We start from the raw sequence: 15,852 nt of genomic DNA, 5'->3' as shown, positions 1-15,852 counted from the left end.
GAGCGGATTTTTACAGACAAGGGAGCTATCCTGCCTGTAGAGTGGGGACATTAGGGATGATAGAGACGATAGGACAGATGGTCTCCTCATGACTGTGGGAACCAAATAAAAATCACAGGCTCTTATTGGCATATATCATAGGGAAGAAGAAGACACTCTCTTGGAAAGGGAAGTTTGTTTAAGGACAAAATCAAAATAGTGTGACCTTGGCTGTGAGGTTGTCCAGCCCCAGAGAGTGAAAATATCCTTAGGACAGTAGAAAAGAATGTCCTTTGACCAAGCTGATGGCGGCCATCCCTCATGGTGGCATAGCCACTCTGGTAAGTCAAGCACGGTCCTTCCTTTTCTTGCTTTTAAAAATTGAACGTATAAAATGAATTGTTCGAGTACCCGTGCCTTTATGAGACAAAGCCACCCTTATCAGAGGTCTTTGCCTTGCCATTCTCCCCCCCCCCCCCCCGCCCCTTGTAGCTGACCCTAGGCCAACTTCAGTGAACTCCTTTTGTTTGTTGGCTTAAAAAAAAAAAAAAAAAAAGAGCCTTGCTGTCTGTCTATGTAGCCTGTGATGATCTTAGGTTTTGTTCTTTCTGCCTCAGCCTCCAAAGTTGTGGGATTACAGGTAGGTGTTACAACTGACTCCGGGCTCAATGGCTCCTTTAACTCTATTGGCTTTGTGAGAGGAGGGCAGTGTTAGTCATGTTCACACTCTTATTGGATTGCTGGGATGAGGATGATGATGGTGGTGGTGATAATGTTGATTCGAGAGGATTAAAAGCTTCATGGAAGTGGAAACTGCTGCAAACCAGGGCCAGCATTCACTGTGTACAAGGTGGGGGTATCCAACGTGCCTGTAGGAGCTCGTTGGACAATGCATGGTCTATTCACATGCAGTAATCATATATTCACCTAATATACTTCAAATTGCCCCACAGTGTTATAATAAAGGGACTTGCCTTGGTCGGAGAGGTCAGGGCACACTTCTATGAAGAAACAGTGAAGGAGCGAGGAGGGAACAGCTTGTGCAAAGCCTGGGGTGCTCTGCCGAGCCATAGGATGCTGCTGCTGCTGCTTTAAGCAGAAATTCTTTCCTGGTGCATGTTTCAAAAAGACAGGTCTTAGAGAAGCCCTGCCTGTAAAATGGACTGTGTTACCACTGTGGATGAAAGAGACTGTTCTCGGAAACCCAGACCCGTGGGCAAGCCTCAGCTCACCAGTAATGTATCACTTCAAAGGTGGCCACAAGTTGAATCTTTTAAAAATTGAATCCTTCTGCAAGTGCAGGATGGGATCTCTCTGCATATAAGGAGATTACACGGTGAGGATTTTATACCGTCATTTTATTCAAATTGCCGCTCTCTTAATTCCCTGATTTTTAATAACTTTTGTTAACCACGACACAGTGGCCTTGAACGTCTTCATGGACCTTAGATCTTGGATCCAACCCCTGCATATTATATTTTGATGGGGAAACTGAGGCACTGAGCCCCCACACAGACACCTGTTGACAGAGCCATTACCCTGTATGACACAAAACAATGGTAAATAGGTGATTCAAACAACCAACGGGGTCAAACAGGATATTCCCTCCCTAGGATAGCCTCTCAGATACAACCAGATATCAAGATTGACAAGCCCTTGGCTTTGGGCTCCCTGACAGCCAAGCAGCCTCCCTCTCTCCCTCCCTCTCTCCCTCCCTCCCTCCCTCCCTCCCTCCCTCCCTCCCTCCCTCCCTCCCTTCCTTCCTCCTTCCCTCTTCCCTCCCTCTCTCTTTCTTTCTTTTTGTCTTTCTTTTTTGGTGTGGAAAAGCCAGGAAGAGAATGCATGACAGTAAGAAACTAAATCCCTACCATCCGCTTGCAGCTCAGCTCAGCTCAGTTTGTCTGTCAGTTCAAACGGAGAAAGGACCACTTGGGGGGGGGTGGGGAAGGACACTAAGGACAAACTACAATGGGCATTTTGAAAAGACAGTAACTTTTTCTTTTTCTATGGCATTTAAAGCCCAGACTTGAATTCCTTACTCAATTAAAACGCCCACCAAGATCAGGCACAGTTTAAACCATGCGGTGAAGGATGCTGACAGCCTTTCTGGGAAGAAGCTCTAGAAATGGAACTGAGGAGGGGCTTGGGAAGTCTTGAGAGGGTTGAGGTCAGACAAGAGGACATCCTGCTGGCCAAGCTTCCCACCCTGCTCTCCTGGGAAGCCCCCGAGGAGTGTAGAACAGATATATAGAAGTTTCCACAACTCGGAGGTCCCTAAATAAAGTTGGCCACCTACCTGTGGACTCTGGTGACCTTTGGGAGAAGGGCCTAGAGCAGATGAAAGCAGAGTTGGCAGGAGACCCAGGGGAGCTGGAAGGCCCCGTTGAAACAGGCTCCGCGCCTAGTCTGAGCTGCAGAGGAACAATGGAGAAGAATCCAAAGCTGGCTCTGTACCTTGCCAGCAGTGTGACCATGGACCTATTTAACTTCTTAAGTCACAGTTTTATTTCTTCCCTTGTTGAGGGGATATTGCACACAGAGTTGCTGAGAATACTAAAGAAGATCACATATCTAAAGGCTTGGTGTGAATCTGATACTTAAGAAAGATTCATCATCATCATCATCATTGAAACAAGACAACTTCAGATTGTGTGGCTCCCAATACCTGGAAAGCAATGTTTTCACATAAATACGAGGTCAGTTGATGTCTATGGTCACTCTAGGAAGCTGCCACTTGTCTTACGATGTCAAGTGCTGATGGTATTATGAGTTTAATCACATGAAGGAACCAAAAGGAACCAAATGAATAAAAGAAACAAAACAACCCTACCAGTCTGGTGAGAACTTCCACACCTAGGGTTGACCTAGACATGGTCCGGAGTTTGAAAAAGAGAAGGTTTCTGAGAGAGAGAGAGGGGGGGGGGAGAGAGAGAGGGGGGGAGAGAGAGAGAGGGAGAGAGAGAGAGGGGGAGAGAGAGAGAGAGAGAGAGAGAGAGAGAATGGGTTCTTCTTAACCCACTGCTCGAGTATATGTGAGCTGAAGATGTTTTGAGATCCCTGTACCAAGATGGGGGTCTCCTCTAATTAGAGACTCCACGGTGGTGTATGTGGATACTATGAACACAGAGGAGGTGCCAGGCTGATGCAGAGATGTGAAGCAAATTACATCTTTATCCAGGGCCAAGGCTCAGAGTCACCAGAGTCACTGATGCTTTGCTTCAACAGCAGCTCAACCTTGGTGGCCCCAGCTGGGCAGCCATTGGAGGAACTGGCTATGCTCAGAGCTGCTGAAGTGGGTCCCAGGAGTGTGCTGGCGATCTAGAAGGGTGGATGAAAGCAGAGGAGAGAGGAACAGCCTGTGCTGTGGGTACGAGCCCAATTTTCCCTTCAGCCTGGCGTGGCCTAGGAAACCCCACATTAACTGTGGTAAACAAATCATTAGGAACCCATCAGGCCTGGCCCCACCTCCTTCTGCAGATGCCCGGGCAAGCAAGCCAGTGTCATTTAAAACAGCTTTCTGAGTTTTGATCAGGGGTTTTGAAGCTGAGAGTCAGGTGAAGCAGGTAACTGGGAAATCAGTCTGGTGGGTACATGATTCTGAATGGCAATGAATTGTTCTCCTCAGGGTAACTGTGGCCATTGTCAGCCTTTCGACTCCATTCGATATGTGCGCGTGTATGAGTCCACTGTGCTGACAGAAATTGTGTCTCTTATACGTACGTGACTTACAGCTGAAACAAAGAAAGAATGAGGTGAAGAAGAAGGGGGGCGGGGGAGGAGACAAAGATCCCAACACACTGTATCAGAACAGGCTAAGGATCTTTGACCACCCCAGAATCTGTGAAGCAGCAGAGAAACGACCCAGTAAGCTTCACTTGCTGGTGGAAGGCAGAAATTGGGCTTGCTGGAATATTGTTTCTGCAGTTTACTTGCTCTGTGGCCTAAGCTTCTCCGTGTCTCATTGATAAGGTCAAAATAATACCGTGTTTGCATTATTAATATTAGGATAAATTATGGTGTGCACACAAAATTAGGATAAATTATAAACAAAATTAGGATAAATTATGGTGTGTTGTGTGTATGTGTGTGATGGAGATACCCAGTGACTGTTGGTTCTACCAGAATTACACAGGAAGTGGTAAAGGCCGCCAGGAGAACGCCAGCCCTCTATTGGGATTTAGGAGTAGTATCATTTAGGACTCTTTGGTAGCAAGTGAGAGACTCTGTTGCCACCTCTGCCAACCTAAGCATACAGGAACCTGTTTCCATGGCGATAGCCTCAAGAATCCAAGAAAGGGCTGGCCAAGCTGGGTTTTAAGAGCAAGGAGCTTGGGAGAGCTTAGGGACTTGGCATTCTTATGCATCTCCTCAGAGGAGAGAGACTAAGAGCTGAGCTGCTGGTGTCAGGTGCCTCTCATCTATTAGCTGTGAAATCACAAGCATCTTGGCTGGCATTCCCACAGAGGTGTGTGATGGGAGAGGGATAGTTCCTGAAGGAAAGCTTGATGATGCTTCAAGAGGCCAAGAAATGGGCACTGGGCAGGCGAAACCGAGGGGCGTGGACCATGGCACCTGGATCTGCTAGCTAACTCTTTCCTTTGCTCTGGACTGTCTCACACACACCCAGCTGCACTGCTTTATAGAGAAATAGTGAGAAGACGGTTTGCACAAATGGCTATGGATCATTTTCTCAAAGGACAGCTAGATCTTGCTCCTCCAATGAGAGAATCGGTGGGGTTTTACCTCTTCTGACCCAAGAGAATAAAGCTTTGGCTCAGAGCGGAGGTTGAAAAGAATAAAAACAAAATCAAACGCTTATATAATACCTGTTCCATGCCAGCTGACGTCCTAATGCACATTCCATGTACTAACTCACAGCAGTCCCATGTACTAGGTGCTGTTATTATCCCCACCCCTACCGCTTCTAGAAAGGTCTATTCCTATTTACCCTATAGTCACAGAAAAGTACAAGCGGGAGAAGCTTGGCTCAGGGCCACCTAGCTAGTGAGATTGGTTCTGGGCTCTAACCTGGGACTTCTGACTGGCATCCACAGCATTAGCTGCCTCCCTGGTGAGCCATAGGGAATGGGATATACTGTGTGTTGCTTTGGAGGCCAACAGTACCAGAACCTCAAGGCATTGCTGTTGAACTACAATTCCCAGCATGCACCTGAACTAGCTATGCTCTTAACTCCTTCTTCACCAAAAGTTCCTCACTGCTTTCTATAAAATCATTTTTCAGTGACAAATTGCAACCTCTCTATGGCATGACTGTGCAATCACATGAATGTAGATGTGGATTGGGTGAGTTTCTGGGTTAAAATAGCTTTTTCGTTTCCAGTGTCCAAAAGAAGACATGGGAGATTTAGCACAGTAAGATTTAGATCAGAGAGGTTGTAATTTAGTCGTTGTTTTGAGACAGGTCCCACTGTTTAGCCCTGGCTGTCCTGGAACTCACTATGTAGAACAAGCTGGCCTGGAACTCACAGAGATCTACTTGTCTCTGTCTCCCAAGTGCTGGGCTTATAGGTGTGCACCAGCATGCCCAACTATAATTTCGTTGTTTTTTTAAAAAAGTCCACCCATGGGAACTTTTGAGGGAACCCCCAAGGGACTCTAAGGCATCATGCAGAAGCCCAAAAATGGAGCCCCAGTTTGATACCTAGGGAGGTGTGAGAGTTGGCCAAGAGGCAGACAGAACAAGGAGAAACAGCCTCTTTCGAAGAAATAGGTGAGGCAGACTAAAGTTATTCCTGGGTTTATGGTTCTTGGCTGATGTGATCTGGAGTGTGGGATCTTGATAGGGCAGTGCTTGGTGTGTGAGAAAGGCATACCCACCTTGGCAAATTAGTTGCTATCTCTGGAAATTAGCTAGAGAACAGCAGTCCCTCCAGCTTAGCCTGGTCCTAGATGCCAAAACGTTGGAGTCCAGGAAAGAAGACATACTTAACTCCTATCTTATATCTATTCTTCAGCAGAAAGCTGATCAAGCCATAAATGAACTAGAAACAATACAGGGGCTTGAAGACTACTCCGGTAAGAGCGATGGTCTCCATCAAAAGGACAAGAAGAAAGCAAAGTGGGAACTGCAGCCTGGGATGTTTTGTTCACTGAGATCCCAAGGCCATCTCGGGCAAGTGAGAAGAAAGGGAGCAAATCTGATGGCTTGAAAATGCAGCTGGGCATGGTGGCATACGCCTGTAATCCCAGCACTTGGGAAGCAGAGGCAGGTGGATTTCTGAGTTCGAGGCCAGCCTGGTCTACAGAGTGAGTTCCAGGACAGCCAGGGCTGCACAGAAAAACCCTGTCTCGAAACAAACAAACAAACAAACAAACAGAAACAACACAAAACAGAAATTAAGGGGGCTGGAGAGATGGCTCAGCGGTTAAGAGCACTGACTGCTCTTCCGAAGGTTCTGAGTTCAAATCCCAGCAACCACATGGTGGCTCGCAACCATCCATAATGAGATCTGATGCCCTCTTCTGGTGTGTCTGAAGACAGCTACAGTGTACTTACATATAATAATAAATAAAATCTAAAAGAAAAAGAAAAAGAAAAGAAAATGCTTCTGGAGGGAGGACACACAACTTGCTTCTCTGCTCCTTTAAGGGCATGGTCACCAACCAGGGAAAGTAGGTAAAAGTGTTTTGTAGAAAAGAAATGTTGGCTTAGAGGTATGAGCTTGAACTTTTATTTACTCTTAAAAAATTAAATCACATTTTGCTTAATTGTGCCACTGGTCTTTATTGCTGACTCTATATAATTTCATGTTTCTCTTCAAGGCTGAGTTGAAAATGAATGGTGGCTCTTGCCTAGGTCTTCAAGGGCAGAGCCACTCCTAGCTCACGCTGGCAGCAGAAATCGAACCACCCTTGCTTTTTCACCTGATTCAATTACTTCCTAGAGAAGGAAAAACAATGCTGTTGATTGATCATGGTGATGATAAGGAGTGTGATGATGATGACAATGGTGGTGGTGATGATTATTAACCTATGTCATTGCTTTATATTGTTCCAAGAACTGTTTTATATGCTTTAGAATAAAATATCCCACTTAGTCATTATAACATTGGTTATTGGCCTCCAGTTTCTAAGTTAGAAAACCTGAGGTTCACCAAGGTTAGGTATAGCTTGCTCAAGATAAGATGTCTAGCTGGCTTTAAAATAAAACATCCAGACCTTAGAGTCTATGAATGTAATAATCTCTTCATCTCCACAGATCTCTGTAAATCACAGTGGTTTCCTGGAATAAAGGTGAGTGAAGGTGACCTCACCCGGTCCACACAGCGAAAGCTGGGTGAGTGTAGACCTTCTATGAGATGGTGAATATAGGGCTCGTCCACTGTTCTAGCTGCAGAGACAGGACTGGGTCTTGGATGTTCTGGCATATGGGAGGATTGTCGACAAGACATAGCAGAAAGGCGAAGGGGTGGGGGTGGGGGTGGGAGCGGGAAGTGACGGATGCAAACATGTGACCTGTGCAACCTTGGGTCCTACTCTTAACGCCTTTGCTCTGGTTTTCCAAGGAAATTCTTGGGCTGAGTCATCTCTAATGATGCTATCCTTATAAAGTGGCCCTGCCAGCAACCCAATTAGGAAGTAATTATTGGAAAGGCAAGGGCAGTGTCGAATAGGTTTTTGTACATTGAAAAATAATGAGCAGAGAGTTGCTTAAGTGTTCTAGAGATCTGAAAACATTAGCTCTAGTTACCTTTTTTTTTCCCTTCAGTGTTTTGTTTTGTTTTGCTTGGTGCTGTGGACCTGAAGCTAGTGAATAGATGAACATTATTTATGGATATTCCTGGATGCTCAAGGAACACTCAGGACAGAATGAGTCATTATTTAGCAATGGGAGTGTTACAGAAGGCCGTGGAAGCAGAGGATATGGAGACACATAAGGACATTCTCCTTGTTTTGGCTCTAGGATTCCCACCCTGTGTGTGAATATTAATTCAGAATACTCATGCCTTTCTAGGAAGTCCTTGGAAATGTGTGTGGGGAGTTCTGTCATCAACCTAACTAGAAAATTTCCTTTGAATGTGCTGGATGGAGAACGCTAAGGGTACAAATCTTGGGTCCTTCATACACAATAAAGAATTATCCCATCCCAAATGTGCTTAGATCTCTGGCCAAGAAGGAACCGAAGAGGGTTGCATGGTTGAAAACATAGCAAACCTTTTGGTACAGTTTTCTGAACGTTGATCAATAATGTATCCATTAACTTGGGGAACCTGCACACTGCCCATACATTATCCAAATCAAATGGACAGTTCTGATAAGAGTGGAGGAATGGCCCTGTGCCCTTAGCCAACACATCCTTTTCTTAGGCTTCACTGTCCCCATCTTTACAGAGCTAATATCCTTGGACTCCCTAAGTTCTCTCTCTAGAAAAAAACAAAACAAAACAAACAAACAAACAAAAAAACTGTGTTAAAAAAAACCAAGGTCTAGAAATGTTTTCACTTTGTGAATGGTCAACACGTGTACTTCCTTTAACAAAAATGTATAAGTTTAAATCAAAACTTAACAGAAGAGACCCTATGCATGTATGGAAATGCCACAGTGAAACCCTTAACATATACAAGTTGTATGCATCAATAATTATAATAACCTATACAAGGTGATCCACACCTGTAATCTGGCCGGGAGGAATTAGGAGGATTATAGGTGTATAGCTAGCATGAGCTACGCAGCCATTCCTAGTTAGTCCAGCTTAGGCTACATGAAAAGTCTGTCCAAAACAACAATGACAACAATTAACAGCAGCAGGAAATAAACAGGACTAAGTGATCTCAGATAACAAAGTAGGATCTTAAGTTAATGTATGAATATTTGAATTTTATCAAATCCACACACTCTGTCCATGAACTACCTACCCCGAGACAGAAGTCGATCCTACAAAGCAAGGTTGCTTATGAATAAAGTCAGGATAATTCTAAACCATGGGCAGAGTAAAAATAATTTAGGTAAACTATATTTTGGGGTGGTGCTATGGAATAGCTGTGGCTCTCAGAGCTGGTGCCACAGAACGAGGCTGGGTCACTGAACTGTGAGACAGAAAGCACATGGACTCTTCTTCCTTCTGTTTGTTGCCCACCCGAGTCAGTCCGCAGACAGTTCCCAGCGGTCAAGAGAGAGCGTTAACTGTTCTTTTAAATGTCCCTTTTATTAAAATGTCATGTTTGTGCTTTGGTTTAAGACGGTGGAGTTAAGTGGAAAACCACACAGCTGAACTGTGAAAACTTCAGAAACTTGGCCTGTGTGTTGCTGGGTTTCAGGCTTTTGTCTTTTGTCTTCCCCTTTGGAAGGCTTCTGTTTCCCTTTGTTTCACTTTATGCTTTCATTCTGGAAGAACTCAGTGTGTTCTATTGCTTCTGTGACTCGAGGCCTCTATCACAACCCCCTAGTTTCGGTAGGAATGGTGACCCAAGAAGCAAAGAATTTGACCCCAGAAAATAGCAAGGGGATGAGAGAACCAGCTATGACCATAGGATTAATGCCCTGTGGGTCTAGGGCAAAAGGGTGGGCTTTAACAGTTTCTGAACCACACTTTCACTGGTCCTCCAAGGGTCCCACTGCTCTGAGCAATGGAGACAGGAAAATGGAGAAAGTCAGATTTCTGGGTCTCCTGCAGGCCTAGTGCTTCTCTTGTGTTATCTTGATTGCTATTTCACCAGCCTTGGACACTAGGCACTAATTAATGTCACTAATTAATGTCATAGTACAGATGAGGAACTAGAACCTTGGGGAACCGCAGTGATAATCCGAAGAACAGATATTTTGTATTCTGCCTTCTGTCTCTTTCCAAATTGTTCGTTGTGTGACTCCTACTTTCTGGGACCCATGAACTAAATCTTGGACAGTTCTTATCTATGTGAGCTCCTCCTGGCTCTGGAGGCTCTTGGGTGACACCTACTGGCTCTCAAGGCTCTGGGGACACCTGAGAGACTTCTTAGGTCTTAAGTCAATGTGAGCTAGTGTGAGGGTTATGACTCGGGTCTCGGCTTTTCCATTTAACAGTTGGGCACTCAGTCAAGTTTTTATGATTTTTGCACCCTCAGTTTCTTCACTGATGGCATGGATATAATACGTGCTTTCTCAGGATTGCTGCGATAAAGAAATGATCTATACCAGACACTCATGGTGAGCAGTGACTCTTCTAGCCTGCCTCCTGTTATCCAGTGTCTCCTCACCCAATATAATAGCCTCCTCCCAAATCTGTCAGAAGGACCTTGGAAGGAGAGGGTAAGAGAAAAAAAATAGGTCTTGGGATCTGGAGAACAAATGTGAATGTCTATAACCCAGATCAAGATCAGCTCCCCCATTGATTCTCAGCTTTTTGGGTAAGATCAAGCGAAGACAGTACCCACTGATCCTCAGGCCTGTGTTCCAGGGACTATTTTTGCAGTACAGGGGTAAGTCTCAGAACAATTGAGAGGTATAGCTCAGGCCTCTTTCCTGAAGTTGAGTCAGATATAAGGATTATCTTAATGAAAGAGCCAAAACTCTTAAGTCCTTTTAAATATCACAAAGAAAGTAGCTCTTTTGTTACTCTTCTTAGTTAACATTAGTGATAGCACAGGCCTTGAGTGAGTGGTTGGCTTGTACATTATCTAAGGTTCACTGATATATCACATTATCTAATTTATACCTACACAACACTGAATCTGTTTAATTTTTTTTAAAACTGTGAACACATTATTCCTCCATCACTTCTTTCAACAACTATACGCCCTCCATATGAAACATAGCATGTCACTAAACATTCATATATAAAGAGACCTGCAGAGTTCCTGCAGAGGCCTTTCAGCCTCACAGGATCCTGATGTAGAGACAAGCAACTAAGTAAGAGGACGCAAAGTACAGGGAAGGGCCAGGCCAGTCTGGGGAGGGGAGGGCAGCATGGCCCCACAAATGTCTGACTAACTTGTTGGACAAGTTTATACTTAAGTCTCTGTGACTGTCTTAGTGTGTCCCAGGGGCCATCCTAGGGGCTGTCCCGTCTCAGGGATATGGAGAGCCGTGCCGTGAGCAATCGCCATTATAAGATGGCGCTGGCTTCCACTGCGCCTAACTAGTAAAGAAACCTTATGCGCAAGTGCAAGAGTGAACTCACGCCTAGTCACTGCCCATCTCGGGGCGTAATGGGGTGATGGGCAAGCAACGAATCAGGAGCTGTCACGCCACATCAGGTGCTGAAACATCATGCTGCGGGCTATATAAGCAGCACCATTTTCTGGGTTTGGGGTCTTCCTCCTGAGAAGTAAGCAATAAAGCCTTTTGCCGCAGAAGATTCCGGTTGTCCTGAGTGTGTTCTTGCTGGCGGGGACAAAAGCTCGGGCAATACAGGGGCTGTAGCTTTCCTGGGCCTATTCGCTGCAGCATCCATCAGCTGATGTAGCAGTGGGCAGCTCCCCTCTTGGACAGTTTGCTTCAGAAAGAGCAGGAACACTCCTCCTCACTTCACAAAGAAGTTGTGAAGGGTTTCAGGACACAAGAGAAGAAGGGGAAGATTGACCAATAAGGACAGCAGACAAGAAAAAGGCACCCTGCTCACTGCCTTTCCCGCTGAGCACTGTGCTGAGAGTCATAGAATGCACCACACCCCATCACTCACGTCTCACACCAGCTCTCCGAGGTCTGCACTGAGCATGTGCACATCTTCTCAGTAAAGGAAGGCCCGGAATCAACCACCCACGAATCTAGCAATGGCAGAAATAAGATTTGAACCCAGGAGATATAATTGGTCATTTCTTTTCTTTTTAATAGCATATATCCATTCACTTGTCTGTGGACGTGTGCACACGTGTCACAGTGTGTGTGAGAGGAGTCAGTTCTTTCTTTCTACCTCCTGGGTCCCAGGAATTGAACTAAGGTCACCAGGTTTGGTGGTGAGAAGTGTTATCAGCTAAGCAATCTTGCCAGGCCTGGTCATTTCTCATTAAGGCAATCCCTCCCCCTCCCTTTTGTTTAAATCTCCCTAAGGAAGAGAGTGACACTATTCCTAGCAAGGGTCTTTGGGTAGAATAAAGACAGATATCCTTTGCAGGGGTTATCAATGGCAAGAAGCACATGAGAAAACAAGCGGAGTGTTTTCTTTCAACTTGCCAGACCCTGCCCTGGCCTTTGTCAAGTCACAAGCCAGTGCCCACACCCCTATGTCTTCCAGGCTGCAGCTCCAGCCTGCTCAGTGGCTCATTTTTGTCCCCTCTCTGCTTCTTGCAATCAATATTCTTAGTTCTCCAGAAAGCCACAATGGACACAAGCATACATATGCTCGCATATGAAATTTTAAATATGTATATATATTTTTATATATGTGGAAAGAAAGAACAAAAGAAGGAAGGAAGAGGAGGGAAGGAAGGAAGGAAGGCCTTCTCTTTTGTCCCTTCCGATTGCTCTTTTTCCTTCAGTGAAGCTGTGAATCAGCCCCATGGTCCTGCTCTGTCCATGCTGTTCAGAGTGAACACTGCCTTCCCACAGGCCCAGACTTGACACAACCAGACGCTATGGACTGAGAACTCTGAAACCAGGAACCAAAGTAAATCTCTCCTCCTTTACGTTGTTTACATCAAGTAATCAAAGGCTCAGGACTAGAGGCCATACCTCAGCGTACAGCCCTGAGGTCAGCACAGATGGAAGTGGATTTGAAAGGTTAAAAGATGCTTGCCTGAGGCTTTGGTTCTGCTTGCCTATGTGTTAACAGGTCTTAGAGAGCTGCTGTGATGATGTTTGTTCTCCAGCTCCTGCATGAGGCAGGCGCCTTTAACTCTCCTCTGAGCCACCTTTGTGGTCTTACACTAATAAACCAAATGAATCCCTGGCACATAGCCATTCGTGTTTGCATAAAGGTCAGACCATTGACCTTTTAAAGAGCACGCACAGGTCTCAATTTCTAGAGGTTAAACACACTTTAAGGGAAGACAAGGCCTCTTGGGTTGGGATTTATTTATTTTTTTTGGTGAACTTCAGATTTTCCCCGTTTCTGCATTAACAGTTTTAAAACATCAGTGGTCAGGACCATGAACTCTGTTAGCTAGAGATCTTAGATCCTTCCACAATCAGACCAACCCACGAAGTTGTGTGTTATTCCTCTTCCTTCCTTCCTTTTCCCCATTTCATTATATCCTGAGATGGTTATTCTGGGCCTGTTATTAAATGGTTTCCTCTCAGATGATGGGGCATCCCATAGGATGCGCCTATAGTGGCTCATCCCAGACTGTTTGCCCTTGAACAGAGGACTGGAACTTTAACCTCATTAGCCTCTGTACTTGATTTCTTGGACTGGCCTCTTGTGTTCCTAAATTACTAATACCAGAAAGTTTCTGGTTGTATATTAAGATTTGGATAAGATTTTTTGTTTCAGTGATCAGTTACTTCGAAAACGTTTAATCCAAAAGAGTGAAACCTTAACCGTAGCAGACTCAAGAGCAGTAGAAAGACAGTGATGCCTGGCCATGTGGAAGCGTCTTGCTTTGCCGTTTACAAGCTTGTACAGATTACTTGCTTTCAGGGACTCTCCTCGTCTCTGACTATATATTAGGACTTGCAGGAGAATCGGGAGGGCTAAGAAATATCACGTCTATAATCCTAGCACTTGGGAGGCTGGGCACATGGAGGATCATGAGTTCAAGATCATTCTGGACTACATAGCAAGACCATATCTCAAAAAACAAAAATTTAAAGTGGCATATCACCAGGGTTGCTGTGATAAACTCCAGGCATTGCCAACTTACAGTGCAGGAGATGACAGAGGTCCTCCAGAAAGCACACCCTGAAACTACTCTAATCATATTGATTAAATGCCACCAGCAATCACAGTTATTGATTTTTAACCTCAGACTATGAGCACTTGCTCTCTAGTTACCTTAAGTTCCTCTCACCACCCATCTGGTCCCTCACCCCCCCCCCCCACCCCCCGTTTCTAATTAAAAATTGGAAGTTGCACGAAAATTCGGCAGGAACGGTTTCTATGAAATGTTTTCCCAGAGGAGCAGATTGTGCTGCTCATGGAGGCAGCTCCCAAACTAATTTAACTCTCAGCCCTAGCCTTCGTACAGAAATGTAGAAAGCAAAAAATGGAGCTGTGATGAACCCTGCCAGTTGGACCGCATCATGCTTCTGACTCACTTCAGAACTGTTATCATGTCAATAGAAACATCCCCTCTGTTATCCAGAGTTTTGCAAGGACATCACGGTCTGGAGAGAGGCTGTGTGCTAAAAGACAAGGTAGCACTGCACACTCAGGCACCGTAGTCATGTGATCAAAGGGAAGAAATTGCCATGGGAAAAGTCCATGTGCCTCAAGTGAGGTAAATACATAATAAATAGTACCCATTGCTTATCAAACATTTAATATGCACATTATCATTTAAATGTGTTTAATAATTGTTTTATTAGTCAGGGTAGGTTAATTGTACTTTGAAAAAACAAGTCCCCAAATTTCAGTGGCTTTCTATCGTAGCAATTGATTTCTTATGCTATACTATGAGCGAGAGGAAGGAGAGAAACTCAAGTTGCTGCTTGAGAAATTCCAGCCGCTCTAGGACCCTGGAATCATTAACTGTATTGTTTGCATATTGCTGGTCAAATTTGCAAAGAAAGGAAAGTAGATGACAAGGACCCCACAGAAGATTTCTTAAGGTCCAGGCTTCAATGTGGCACATTTCATTTCCACTCACATTCTAAGGGCAAAACTTAGCTGCAAGAGAAGCTTGGAATGTCCCCCAAAGAAATGTCCTTTGGAAATAGCCAGGAGGAAAAGAAACAGAGTTTGGAGAACATATCACTTATGTCATTAATACTCACTCTTGCCCCAATACTGAAGGTGAAACTGAGCTTTAGATAGGTAAAGTAACTTACCCAATAGTACACAGCAAACAAGCGGCAGAAATAGGACAAGGTCTTGATGCAATGCATTCTGGGGGGAGATGGACCTAAGAACCTGACTACAGGTAGGTGCATTGAAACTAAAGAAGAAACTGTCATTCCCACTGAGAACACTCTCCCATCATGGGCATTGTCTGACATTTGCAAAGTAACACATGATGTTACAGTTTTCAAGATCACAACAGAAAGATCAAAATGGCAATAGTGTGAGGACCAGGTGATCCAAGCATGCACATCTCTAGCTATCCCATCTCCCCACAGGCATCAGCCTGGCCTCCTGGCTTGTTCGTTCCTTAAGTATTATAATATACTACTGAGCTTGCCTTCACCATGGCTGTACCCTTAATTGTTGCATCTTTCTTCCCAAACATCTTTGATTCCCTTGTTTAACGCCATCTGCTGTTTTAGAACTACAGGAATCCCTACCACATTCTAGATCTGGGGGCACCTTCCTTGTCACACAAATGTCCACAGAGGAGCAGCAGCAGCGCCCCCCAGCCCCCAAAGGGTAATTTGAGATCTAAGATGAAGAGTTTGTTTCCTCATCCTTCATTTCCAGCTATGTAGAATTGTGAATAGCCTCCTAAGCACTTCACACTCTCTTACCCCACCCTCATCCCCACCCCCACCCCCACCCCAGCCTTCATACTCCTTGTTCCTTCTACATGGGAACCACTGCTGTGGATATGACTATTAGGAACTTATTTTTAGCCTCTGGGTAGTTCCATTTTTTAGACACAGTTGAAGACCAGGGACAGGATCAGCTTAAGCCAATCAGCCACTCACATGCTCCTTGGTCAGATGGACAAATGAATATATCCTTTACTAACCAAGATAGATGAGCTTTAAGAAGGTCCACTCTCCTGATCTGTCACTTTCCTGATTCTCCTAGACCCACTCCAGTATGCTTTCCCGGGCTCCTAATGTGTCTTTAGTGGGTTCCTGTCATAGAATCAGCCCACGTTGTACAGATTTGTCTCAGAG

The 15,852-nt window shown here is 44.9% G+C and overlaps 2 long non-coding RNA genes across 5 annotated transcripts; one reads left to right on the top strand and one right to left on the bottom strand.

Annotated features, from left to right (window-relative positions):
* Positions 1 to 1,213: 1,213 nt before the first annotated feature.
* Gm32491 lies at positions 1,214 to 5,124 on the bottom strand. 2 transcript variants are annotated; one of them, XR_386684.3, is made up of 3 exons: positions 5,008 to 5,124; positions 2,276 to 2,390; positions 1,214 to 1,293 (listed from the first exon to the last, which is right to left on the bottom strand). It is a non-coding gene; the product is annotated as a predicted gene, 32491 (long non-coding RNA). The 2 variants fall into 2 exon arrangements; XR_386683.3 differs by lacking the exon at positions 1,214 to 1,293 and adding an exon at positions 1,337 to 1,518.
* On the top strand, positions 3,122 to 6,708 carry Gm32574. 3 transcript variants are annotated; one of them, XR_386685.3, is made up of 2 exons: positions 3,122 to 3,562; positions 5,958 to 6,708. It is a non-coding gene; the product is annotated as a predicted gene, 32574 (long non-coding RNA). The 3 variants fall into 3 exon arrangements; XR_386688.3 differs by having other exon boundaries at positions 3,122 to 3,542; positions 5,958 to 6,040; XR_386687.3 differs by having other exon boundaries at positions 5,955 to 6,040.
* Positions 6,709 to 15,852: the final 9,144 nt, after the last annotated feature.

Source organism: Mus musculus, chromosome 19, assembly GCF_000001635.26.
Source record: "Mus musculus strain C57BL/6J chromosome 19, GRCm38.p6 C57BL/6J".
Classification (NCBI taxonomy): domain Eukaryota; kingdom Metazoa; phylum Chordata; class Mammalia; order Rodentia; family Muridae; genus Mus; species Mus musculus.
Note: the sequence above shows the minus strand (reverse complement) of the source record. Positions and strands in the feature narration are given on the sequence as shown.